Below are 12,006 nucleotides of genomic sequence, written 5' to 3' on the forward strand. Positions count from 1 at the left end.
CATCAAGCATAGATGCTAAAGCAGATACTGTACTAAAATTCTCTCGAAATCCTCATTGATTATCAGGTAGGATTTTATTAACAGTGAAATAAGTGAATATTTGGTTATAAAGGATTCGCTCAAAAAATTTTGACAGGGTGGGAAGAATACTTATGATCCTTAACTCAGAAAAATGGGAGGGCTGACTATTCTTTGGTAGTGGGATTCCCAGAGCAGTTTTCTAGATTGTTGGGACTTGTTTCTTCTCTATGGCCGTGTTAATAATGTGTAAAATTATATTATCTATTAAAGGGCTACATATTTTTAGCATTTTTGCATTAATTTGATCTGTACCAACAGCGTTAGTTCGGTTGCTAGAGCGGAGTGTATTTCATCTATTGTAGCTAAAGAAAATTTAAAGTTTATTTCTGGGTTGAATATATGGGTGCTATAATACAAAATTTGATTATTTGAAGGATTTGATATGGATTGCAAAAAGAATGTAAAATAACTATTAATTTCATTAGGATTTGAGAGGTTACTTGGTATAATGTGTTTTTTTTGTGAGCGAACATTCAAAGCTTGAAGAGTTTTCCAGAGTTTAGCTGTATTGTTTAATTGAGAAGTATTTATAATATATCTCTTTTTTGCAGCTCTAGTGGCAGATAAGGTCTGGTTACGAACATTTTTATAGAGTAAATGGTCAACGTCCGATCTAGTTTTTCTATACTTTTGCCAACTTTTATCTCTCAATACTTTTAGGTGACGAATGTCATCATTTAACCAAGGAGCTTTTGGTTTTGTTGCTCGGACCTCTATTATGGGAGCATGTTTATCAAAAAGTTCTATAATGAAATGGTTGAAAAGTTCTAGTTTACTTTCTAAATTCTCTTCCCATAAAATTTGATGCCACGACATATTTAAAAAATCATTTTCAAAATTTAGTTGATTAAAATTTCTAAATGATCTAAAAGAGAATATTCTAGGAGGTGCTTTTTTAATATTAAGAGACATATTAACATATACTTAATTATGGTCAGAAATTCCATTTGAAGATATCGTTCCACATTGTTTTACTATGTCAAAATTATTGATAAATATAGGATCAATAAGAGTGCTTGAGTTCTCCGTCACTCTAGTAGGCTTATTTATCAGTTGTTGCAGACCATAAGACTCAAAAGTATCCAGTATAGGATTAGATAAATTAAAAAAGTTGATGTTAAAATCTCCCAGGTACAAAAGTATATCCGCTTGAAGAAATGTCTCAGATATTATGTTTTCAAAATCATTTATCATATTGTTTATATTTGTGTTAGGGGGTCAATAAAAGGCTCCAATTATTATATTTTTATTTGGAAGTGTAATTTTAAAAAATATGTATTCTAGTTGATCAGATGTTTGAAAATTAAAACCAATAGTTGTATGTTTTAGATTATATTTTACATAGGCACCAACTCCCCCACCTCTACCAGATCGATCCTTGTGATAAAAACAGTAGCCAGGGATATTCAGTGCATTAACAGATAAATTATTGTTTAGCTACGTCTCGGTTAACATAACAACATCGAAGTCATGTTCAACAACCAATGAGGTAAACTCTTGAAAACCATTGAAAAGCGATCTTACATTGAGTTGTGCAACCTTCATGCTTTATAAGAGAACACAGGTATATACAAGTATAATAGTGAGATTTTTCATTACCAAATGAAACTTATGCAACTAAAGGAGTAAATGCGTTAAATTAAAAAAAAAATATCAAACAAAAACAAAAATGTTATATGTTTTAAAAGAAGTAATATTATGTTATCAATATTATTTATATCTATACTGAACCAGAGATAGGCTTACAAAAATAGTAGCTGTTAATTTAATTATTAATTAAATAAATATTATAAAAAATTTACAAACGTTAATCCCACCTAAGCACTGCAAAAGGCAAAAGCAAAGAAAAAGAATAAATAAAACAAAACAGCAGCTCAAGCTCTTCATAAATTTACCTGCATGAAAACAGCTCCACTTCTATATTAATACAGTCAAAAAGTGGTTGTAAATTAATTTTAAAAGAAAGAAAAATTATATAATTGTGCAAATATGAAAGTTTTACTAAGAAAAAAAGAAACGATACTATAAAATGTATAAGAAAGCAAAAAAATATATTATAAACTACTATACTGGCGTAAACCTTCCTAGGTATGAATTTGCATGAAATTTTGGGCACGGTGCCCCTATAGCACAATGCCACTCTACATGCAACATTATTAAAAATATAAACTCAAAAAAAAACGACATTCATGTTCAATTAATATGATTATCAGGTATATAAAGTGTTGAATAGAACTGGGGCATTTAAGAACAAAATAATTAATAATAACATAAAATTTCCGAAATGAATGTTCAGAACCCTATATGTATATTTAAGCTCATTAAGCAAGAAATATAAAGGTAAAAAAAAAATGATAACCAACTTAGTGACTAAAAGAGGCAGTAAAGTTATTATAAGTTAAGATACATTGCTAATCTATGGAGAAAGGTTATTAGAAGATCTTATAAGTTTCCTCTCACCTGAGATAAAAGCATAAACCGAACCATTATATGACCACGCTGATTTTCCATAAGATTCGCGAGCACACTTAAACACCTTAAGGTTCTCGGGAGTAAGAACTTCTGTCACCATATAACCCGAGCCTTTCAAAAGTTTTTTGTTTGTAAACACTAGATTTCTTGACCACCTACGACAGAACCGAACCATAACTGGTCTGGGTTTCTGCGAGGTAGGTATTTTTTTACCCATACGCTCGCAGTGAGATATGTCGTTTTTATTTAGGTCAATTTTAGCCGTTCACTGAATATTTGTACAGCTGATTCGAGATCTTTGTTACCTTCCTGCATCCCGTGAATTATAAGGCAGTCCGCATTGTATTTAAGCTGCATATTGTGCAGCTTATTTTCTTGTCGTTCTGCGTTGACTTTTAGATTGTTAATGTCCAAAGTTAGACTTTGCAGAGATGCATTGATCCCCCTTTGGAATTTGTCAATCTGGAACTCAAGTAGGCTGAAGCGTTCATCCTCCTGGCTTGGCGCCTTTGAAATTTCCGCGCTTTTAAATTGCGAGAATTGTTCTCGGAGCATGCTCAAACCAACATTAAACTCAGTTGACAGTTGATCAACCCAGCTATTTAATTCCTTTACACTTGTGGCTGATTTAGAGGCCATGGCTCAATTTCCTCTCTTAATCCGGTTAAAAAAACTTCTCCCCGGCTTGCGCACACAAAACTTACACTTTAAATATTATTAAAAAGCTTAGATTTCTTAGAGCTGTCTAGCACGCGTCTATTCACTACAAAGCGCCATCTGTCGCTTGTATGCCTATATATGTAGGTATTCCGGTAACAAATAAAGCCAATAATCATTCTGCAATTAATTTATTGTATAAATAGAATAACATTTTCTTATGAAAGTACGTTGAAAGCTGGCTACCTCCCTATGATCTGTATAAAAAATATTTTCTTGCACCCTGTGTTTCAGTTTAAACAAAGGTGACATTTGCTGATTCGGGTTTTCGATTTTCTAAGGTTGCTAATAATTTTGCTTTTTATTCCGTTTTTATGTAGGTACTGATTTTTTTGATATCCCTTTGTTTATTTTAGGATGTTAAACCGCTCTAAGAAAATGGTAGCTATGGCTATGAATATTGAGCTCCAACAAAAAAATGCAAATTTTAAAATAAAAAATCAAGCAGTTCGGACCAAAAAAGATGACGATCCAGAATATTTACCTGACCATAATTTTATAAACCATAATGTTGACCTTAGCAGCGATAGCGAATTTAACGATTTAGATATAGAGTTGCAAAAAAAGGTAAGCCACTCAAAGTCAGAAATTAACTTGCCTCATGCTGAAAATTGCAAGAGTCAAGTGACAGATGAAGATAGAGAGGAAAGTGACATTGAAACAGATGACAACATAGTGAAATCTCTTTTATCAGAAATGGTGGAAAAGATTGCACAGCAGGTTACCAGGGAAACTAAAACCTATACACAAAAAAAGGACTTCCAAGAAAACGAAGGTTATTTGAAGAATGCCTTGCTGAAAGAAAAAAACGAAAACTGGAAGTAAAGGTGACCTTACACAGTGTTAAATTGCCTTGTAATTAAAAGTGTAGGTTAAAATGTCCAAAAACTTTCAATGTTGAAAGGCAAGAACAAATTAATAAAGAATTTTGGCAAATGAATAATAATGAACAAAGAACTTTTGTATTTGGTTGTATAAAACGATTTGCAAAACAAAGTAAAAGAGTGGCTAATAACTTAAGGAGAGAAAATAGTTTCAAGTATGTTCTAAAAGATTTGAATGGCACGGACAATTATGTTTGCAAAACGTTCCTGCTCGCAACTTTGGGGTTCCACCCAGCAAATGATAGGTTTTTAAAATCTGTTAGGGACACGGAACCTACAGCTGCTTTGCCATGAAAGGATATGCGTGGTGGCCATCCTAACTCTGCAAAAGTTGATAGAAATTTGCTTGTAGACCACATTAAAACATTTCAACCAGTTGTTTCGCATTATAGAAGAGAGCATGCCCCTAACCGGCTCTATTTGTCAAGTGACATTTCAGTTACTTTGATGTATAAGGATTTCATAGAAAAGAATCCAATAGTTAAAGCGTCTTATGAGTTGTATAGGCAGGCGGTCGCCAGCATGAATATTTAATTTGCTAATTTAGGAAACGAGAAATGCTAAGAGTGTGAGAAATTTAACTTACATTTAAAAAGGTTCGCTACACAAGAAAGAAGTTCCAAGTATTGACTGTGAAGAATGTGGGGTATGGAAAGGGCACAAAGAAAACTATATCGCTGCCAGAGAGGAATATGAAAAAGATAAGAAGGAAACAGAATCCGAGAAATTAATTGTTTCAGCTGACTTGTAAAAGGTAATTTTTTTTGTTACCTATTACTGTGGCGTCAACTTTACAGTGTTACTATTTTGCCGAGAGTTTGCAGACGGTAGCTCAGAATTATTGGAGGCTTGGGATTGTTCGAAGGTTCACTTATGACTGGCTATTAAAGAATATAATCTTGATTATAACTATTAAATAAGAGGGCGCCACTAAGTTTTTTTTAAATGAAAGAAAACTAAGAAAAACACTTGGTATATAGGTTTCAATTAACAATTAAATGACCTTGGATAAAGTAGATTTAAAGAGGCAAAAAAAAATATCTTAATAATACAACCAAATTATATTTACATCAAAGATATGTATACACCTCATTTTCTAATCTATTACATGTTAATAATTTATTATGAATTAAAATATGAATAATGTTGACATGATTAAATAAAATAAGTTTGTCAAAAGTAACATTTAAATTATGATTAAGCTACTAGGTAGATTTCAGCACTTGAAAAATAAATTGCAATTATTAAAGTTTTTAGTAAATATTTGTATTACGCAGGGGAAAGTTCATGAACCTTTTTACCTAAGGCATATCAGCCTTAACCGAGTTATATCTACTTAACTACCAAAAAGGGTACTGAAAAATACTGAACAAAAAATAACTAAAATTATAGATAAGAAATTGACTTATTAAATTATGATATTGATTAAATATTTGTAGCAATAAATTGAAATTAAAAGTATATTAATAAAAATTTAAATAAGTGAGACAAATCTATGGTTAGTAATATTTAAATAAATGGAATAAACTGGCCTGTATATTCCTCCAAGAAATGAACGGCTGGCCTTCAAAATCGAGGCTGTGAATGTATGCCATTTGTAGCTTAGCTATCCGGACTGGGAATATCTAATACTAGCTCTAGTTCTGGTCCCAGCTCCACCGCTTTCAGCGATTTCCCGGGGAAATCAAAAGCCTGCAGCCATCAACAATTGAAGAAGAATAAAGAGGAAAACGGAAAAGTAAAATGGAAAAGTAAAACCCTAAAACAACGGTTGCCATTGTTTTCACTGTCGATAAAAATGAATGGCGTTCAAAATGTGACACACTCACCTTGCTAAGTTTCATTATCTATCCATCAAAATCTCGGGCATCCTGCACCAGAATTATAAAATAAACAGTTCCCTAAAGGAACAAGATTAAGGACTATAAATTATAAACCATATTGGCCACTTCCTGCTTCACAAACTTCGGAAATAAAAAAACAGGCCTTTTACGTGTGCTTCTACCTGCAACACGGGAACAAGTCCTCGAAAAATGGATGCAGTACCGGCTAAATAAGTTACGACCCCACCTCTCGCCTGAGCTGTCAATGTCAATCCAATCAGAGAAAACATCAATCAAGACCAACCAGAAGAGTGACGGACCGTCAACAGAAAGCATGAATAATAAAACCAGGAGAGTGATGCGTTACAGTAGTAATGTGTCATTGACAGTGTGAATTTAAAGAAATATCGATAAAAGAAGTTGACTGAAATTATTAATATAATTATTGAAATTAATGAAATATCAATGGAGCGTTAGTGAAAATAAGAGTAGAAAAATAAAACGCTACATTACCACAGCCTCTTATTCAATGTGTTTAAACTTTTTTAGGTGATAATGCTACCACGGGCCGAAATGTTTAAGGAAGTGATATTCACTCCAAGGCTGATTGCTTTTAATGAGTCATTTGTTCCAGTTGATGCATATTCAAAAACTTTCAAATCAGTTATTTGGCACGAAGCCATAAGCGGCAGAAAAAAAAAATATTTAATCTCAACGTTTTATGCCTTTGTATTAAATAACAGGGACACACCGTATATAACAATTTGGCTTGATAATTGTGCGGCTCAAAATAAGAATTGGTCGCTTTTATCTTTTTTTATTTTTATTGTAAATTGTGCTGATGTTGATCTTAAGATTTTGGATGTAAAATATTTTCAGTCCGGTCATACATTCATGTCGGCAGACGCCTTTTATCACCAAGTGGAACTTAGTTTAAAGAAGGCGCGAAAAGTTTTTGATTTTAACGACTTTAAGTTAGCTGTTCAAAATTCAAACTCATCAAAAGTCATAATAAAGGAGATGAAAATAAAAGATTTTTATGAATGGAAAAATTATTCTTCTAAATTTAAATTAAAAAATTTATCTCTAAACCATACCTTAAAGATATGTTGCATTTAAATTTCAGAAGGGGTGAAAATGTGGTTTATTATAAGAAAGGGTTTTTCGAAGAGTTTAAAAATTGTCAAATTTTTCATCAGCCAAAGAACAAAGAGAAGGAATTAAAAAACCGCCTTTTATGACTAAACAGAGAGGTATCTCATTAGAGCGCAAAAAAAATCTTATATCGAAACTTCAAGCTATCATTTCAAAGAATCGCTTAAAATTTTGGGAAGAACTAGTTACGTCAGAAACTAATTTTGAACTGGAAGATGAATTAGATTAAAAAGTCTAGTATTAGAGAGTAACGTAATAATACTTATTTTATATTTTGTTTAATGTATTAAGGTTAGTTGAAAATATTAAAATAATAAATATTTCTAAATGATAAAAACACCCATTTGCACTATTTTTTCTAGTGTTACATAGTTAAAACGTCCTAAGTGTTATTTTTTTTCAAAATACTTAAATTTTATACAAATAAACTATCTTCTCTTCTTACTATAAATAAGTAATCCAAAACCTTATTACTTTTCAAAATAATATTTAACATTTTATAATAATACAAAATAATATTTAACAATAATATTTTAGAGTTAGTGGTGAACGACGTGAACAGCGGCGTGTGTTCGAGCGCTCTGCATTAAAGTTAAATTTTTCAAAGTGATTCTGTACCAAAATTTCTGAAAGTTGCTCCGTGGCATCCTGAAGGCCTACTACACAAGGGTGAGTGATTTGTTTTCACCTTACGGATTGTATAACATTGGAAATACAGTCGGTTTACATCCGTATATGAATCGTTATCAGCAAAAAAACACACTATGTCTCTGTGTGGTGTGTGCGGCACGTCAGGCGGATCGTCTCGCAGCAAGCCCTAGATCAACTGCGCAGGATCTTGTAAGAAAAGATTTCATATTGAATGCATGCGTATACCCAGTGAGGCGGCAACAATTATACCGACCATTCCTGGATTAATCTGGCGATGTCCTTCATGTCGTAACCTACCTTTAGAGGACATTAGGAGCACCATCAAAGAGTCTATGGAGCACAACATTTCTTCTGTGAAAGACTCAATATTGCAGACCATTGAAGAAAAATTTTCTTTTTTAAGTCCTACCGAGACACCCTTACCTAAAATTAGTTATGCGGATGTTATGGCGAACCAGATGACAAAACTTATTATAAAACCTAAGAATGCAGACCAGGATCATAGTCGCACGAAGACAGATATTCTGAATCATATTAAACCGGCGGATGAGAAGCTACAAATTGCGAACGTTAAGCATGCTGCCAATGGAGGGTTAATTGTAACTGCTGACCCAAACAGTGCTGATCGAATAATAAATTTAGCTAATGAGAAATTAGCAGAAAAATATGAAATCCGTGAACTTAAATCAACTAGGCCGATGGTACGAATCGTTGGTTTGGCAGAAGACTACTCCAAAGAAGCTTTAGAATATCACTTAAAATGTCAACATAAAAATCTTTTCTTATCTGAGTTTAGGGTACTTAAAGTATGGTCAACAAAGAATCAAGAAAACATTTTTCAGGCTTTGCTACAGATAGATACAGTCACTTTTAAAAAACTAACAGATCAAAAACACATTGTTGTCGGGCTTGATAGTTGTCAAATTTACAATTCAACTTCTGTAACTCGTTGTTTCAAATGTAATAATTTTGGGCACTCTAATAAATTCTGTAAAAATAAAATTGTTTGTCCTCTATGCTCAGGCTCACACGAATTTAAAAATTGCAATGTCTCAGAAGATAATTACAAGTGTAGTAACTGTAGCTTTTTAAAAGATAGATTCAAGTTAGACATAGACACCAAACACGCTTCTTGGAATTACAAAAATTGTTATTCATATAAGCAAATTAATGCAAAGTAAATCTGAAATATTTGGGTCCACTCTGTAGCAATCATCAGGTTCACACTGCTCTTCCTTCTCGCTTTACGACACTCTCTCGCTTCAACTTAACTCTTATGGCTGCAGTGGCTCTCAGTCGATCGAAACCCGGCAGCAGCAACGTACTGACGATCTTTGCATCTATTATCAGAATACCAATGGCCTTCGCTCGAAAACAAAATCTTTTTTCAATTCTGTACTAACGTGTACATATGATATTATCGCTATTACAGAGTATGGGCTAAATGAGTTTTTTTGATTCAGAACTTTTTCCGAACGAATACACTGTATCGCTGTGACAGAAACTACGCCGAGATGAGTGAGGATAAGGGGGGTGGTGTTATATTGGCAGTTAGATAAACTTTTTCTGTCGTAAACCTAAAATTGGTCCTTCCTAACGATTTGCGTAGCATTATAGAAATCATTGGCATAAAAATAATTATTAATCACACCAATCTTTTTATTATTTTAACTTACATCCCACCCGGACGTTTTTCAGAGATTTTTGAAGATGTTTTTGATTACATTTCAACGCTAACGTACCTTTACAATTCAAAAATTATGGTTCTAGGAGACTTTAATATTCCAGAGTACATTTTGTATTCGAAAGGAGCTAATCCGTCATTTAGAGTTAACCAACTTAATAACTTGTTAGAATTTTTTGATTGGAAACAAATAAATTTTATTGAAAATATCCAGGGACGGCTTCTGGATCTCGTTATTACATCTCGATCAGATCTTTGTGAAGTACAGAGATGCCATGATTTCTTAGTTAAAGAAGAAGATATTCATGCAGCCTTGTTGATTAAGTTTAGATATAACCTTGACAAAAAAATAAATAGCGGTAAAGTTGAAAATATTTTTTATAATTTTAAAAAAGCTGACCTAAGAATTTTATATCAGAGCTTTCTTAACATTAACTGGAATATATTGGAATCTGTGGATGATATCAATTCTGCCGTCGAACTTTTCTATAATAAAATTTATAATTGTCTGGATAACTGTGTCCCTAAAACTGCCAGGCGCAAACGATCTTATCCACCCTGGTTTACCTCTGAAATTATTGAATCAATTAGAAATAAACATAGCTCGTGGAAGAAATATAAGCGTTTTCATCAACAATGTAATTTAACTAAATTTAGAGAGCTGCGATCGAAAATCAAAAAAGATATTGAACTGTCACACAGACAATACTGTGTTAATCTTGAAAATAATTTATTTTCCCAACCAAACAATTTTTGGAAGCTAATTCAAAGCTCACAAAATAACAATTTGTTACCTCAAAATATGACTGACCAACAGGGAATGATTATGTCTGATCCTCAAGCTATTGCCAACGCATTCGCAGATTTCTTTGAGAGTGCATATATTTCTTCCACTGCTACACAACCTGGCAACAATGCTCAAAACATATTTGCAGATACCATCATTATATCCAGGTTCACGGAAGATGAAGTATTACGAGCTCTTAAAACGATTAAACCAAAAGCAACTGTTAGAACCGACAAAATTCCTGCTTTCCTTCTCTATGATTGTGCCATAGCTTTTGTTAAACCATTAACTTTACTTTTTAATTTAGCGTTAAAACAAGAAAGCTTTCCTGATCTTTGGAAAATATCTAAAATTATCCCTGTACACAAAAAGAGTGACAGAAATCTTATAGAAAACTATCGCCCTATAACAATAATTAATAACTTTTCTAAATGTTTTGAACGTGTTCTGCATACTGCTTTATATCCATCAATGAAACATCTGATTGACAGTAGATAACACGGTTTTATGAAGGGCAGGTCTACCACAACAAATCTAGTTTTTCTTACTGAATTTATAACTGAATCAATAAATAACAACTCTCAAGTCGACGTCATATATACGGACTTTTCTAAGGCCTTTGACCGACTCGACCATGGCATTCTCGTTAACAACTTCGATCGAATTTATGGATTTTCTTCCGGCCTAACGAATCTTTTTAGATCCTACTTGAGTGACCGCCCCCAGTACGTAGAGTGCTATGGTCGAAGCTCGGCAAAGATTGTTGCCGCTTCTGGAGTCCCACAGGGCTCAATTTTGGGACCGCTTTTTTTCAACTCATTTATTAATAAAATATCTGATGAACTTTCTGTAAATAGTCTATTATACGCGGACGATAATAAAGTTTTTTATAGAACTAACAGCATTTTGGACTGTATTTTACTTCAAAGTGACTTAAACAAACTTAATGCATGGTGTAAAAATAATAACCTGCCTCTAAATGCTGCTAAATGTAATGTTGTTTCTTTCAGTTTAAAGAAAAAAATAATTATTTATGACTATACCATAGACAATGTCACAGTCCCTAGATCAACAGTTTTGAATGACATTTGATATGAGTTTTGAATGAATTTTGAGAATGAAAATATGAGATGAAATAGTATAAATGAAAATAGAAATGAAAATGAATGAGTTTTTTTATTGACATTTGAATTGAATGAATTAGGTGTAACATTTGATAGCTCTCTTTCTTTTCAGCCACATATTACAGATATTGTCAAACGTAGCTACAGAATGCTAGCTTTGTAATATGTAGCTAGGTTTTGTAATACGTAACTCTCATAATTTTAATAATATCCTCAGCCTAAAAATCTTATTTTTCTCATATCTCAGATCCATACTTGAGTATGCTTCTCAAGTTTGGTTCCCCTATTACCAAAACCATATAAATGAGATTGAGGGTATACAGAGAAAATTTCTAAAATTTCTTTGCTATAAATGCGATGGAGTGTACCCAGAAATCGGTTTTCCACAACATTTTGCCTACCTAGACCAAGGACTAACATTAACAAATTTTCTCCACTACGCAGTGCCTGTAAAACATATAATTCTTTCTGTTCAGGGTCAATGTGACTTATTTAACTGTAGCATAGCAGATATCAAAAAAGTACACTATTCTTAGTAAAACTTTGTTTTTTTTTTACTTTTCTCATTGTTTTTCTTTTTAAGCATTTCCTTATTGTTATTGATTGTAAATGTATTTTTTTTTCCCAT

The 12,006-nt window shown here is 32.7% G+C and overlaps 1 pseudogene; it reads left to right on the forward strand.

Annotated features, from left to right (window-relative positions):
- Window positions 1–6,550: 6,550 nt before the first annotated feature.
- Window positions 6,551–12,006, forward strand: part of LOC126745946 (uncharacterized) — a 69,308-nt pseudogene continuing 63,852 nt past the window's right edge.

The sequence above is a fragment of the Anthonomus grandis genome, chromosome 16 (genome assembly GCF_022605725.1).
Source record: "Anthonomus grandis grandis chromosome 16, icAntGran1.3, whole genome shotgun sequence".
NCBI classification, from domain to species: domain Eukaryota; kingdom Metazoa; phylum Arthropoda; class Insecta; order Coleoptera; family Curculionidae; genus Anthonomus; species Anthonomus grandis.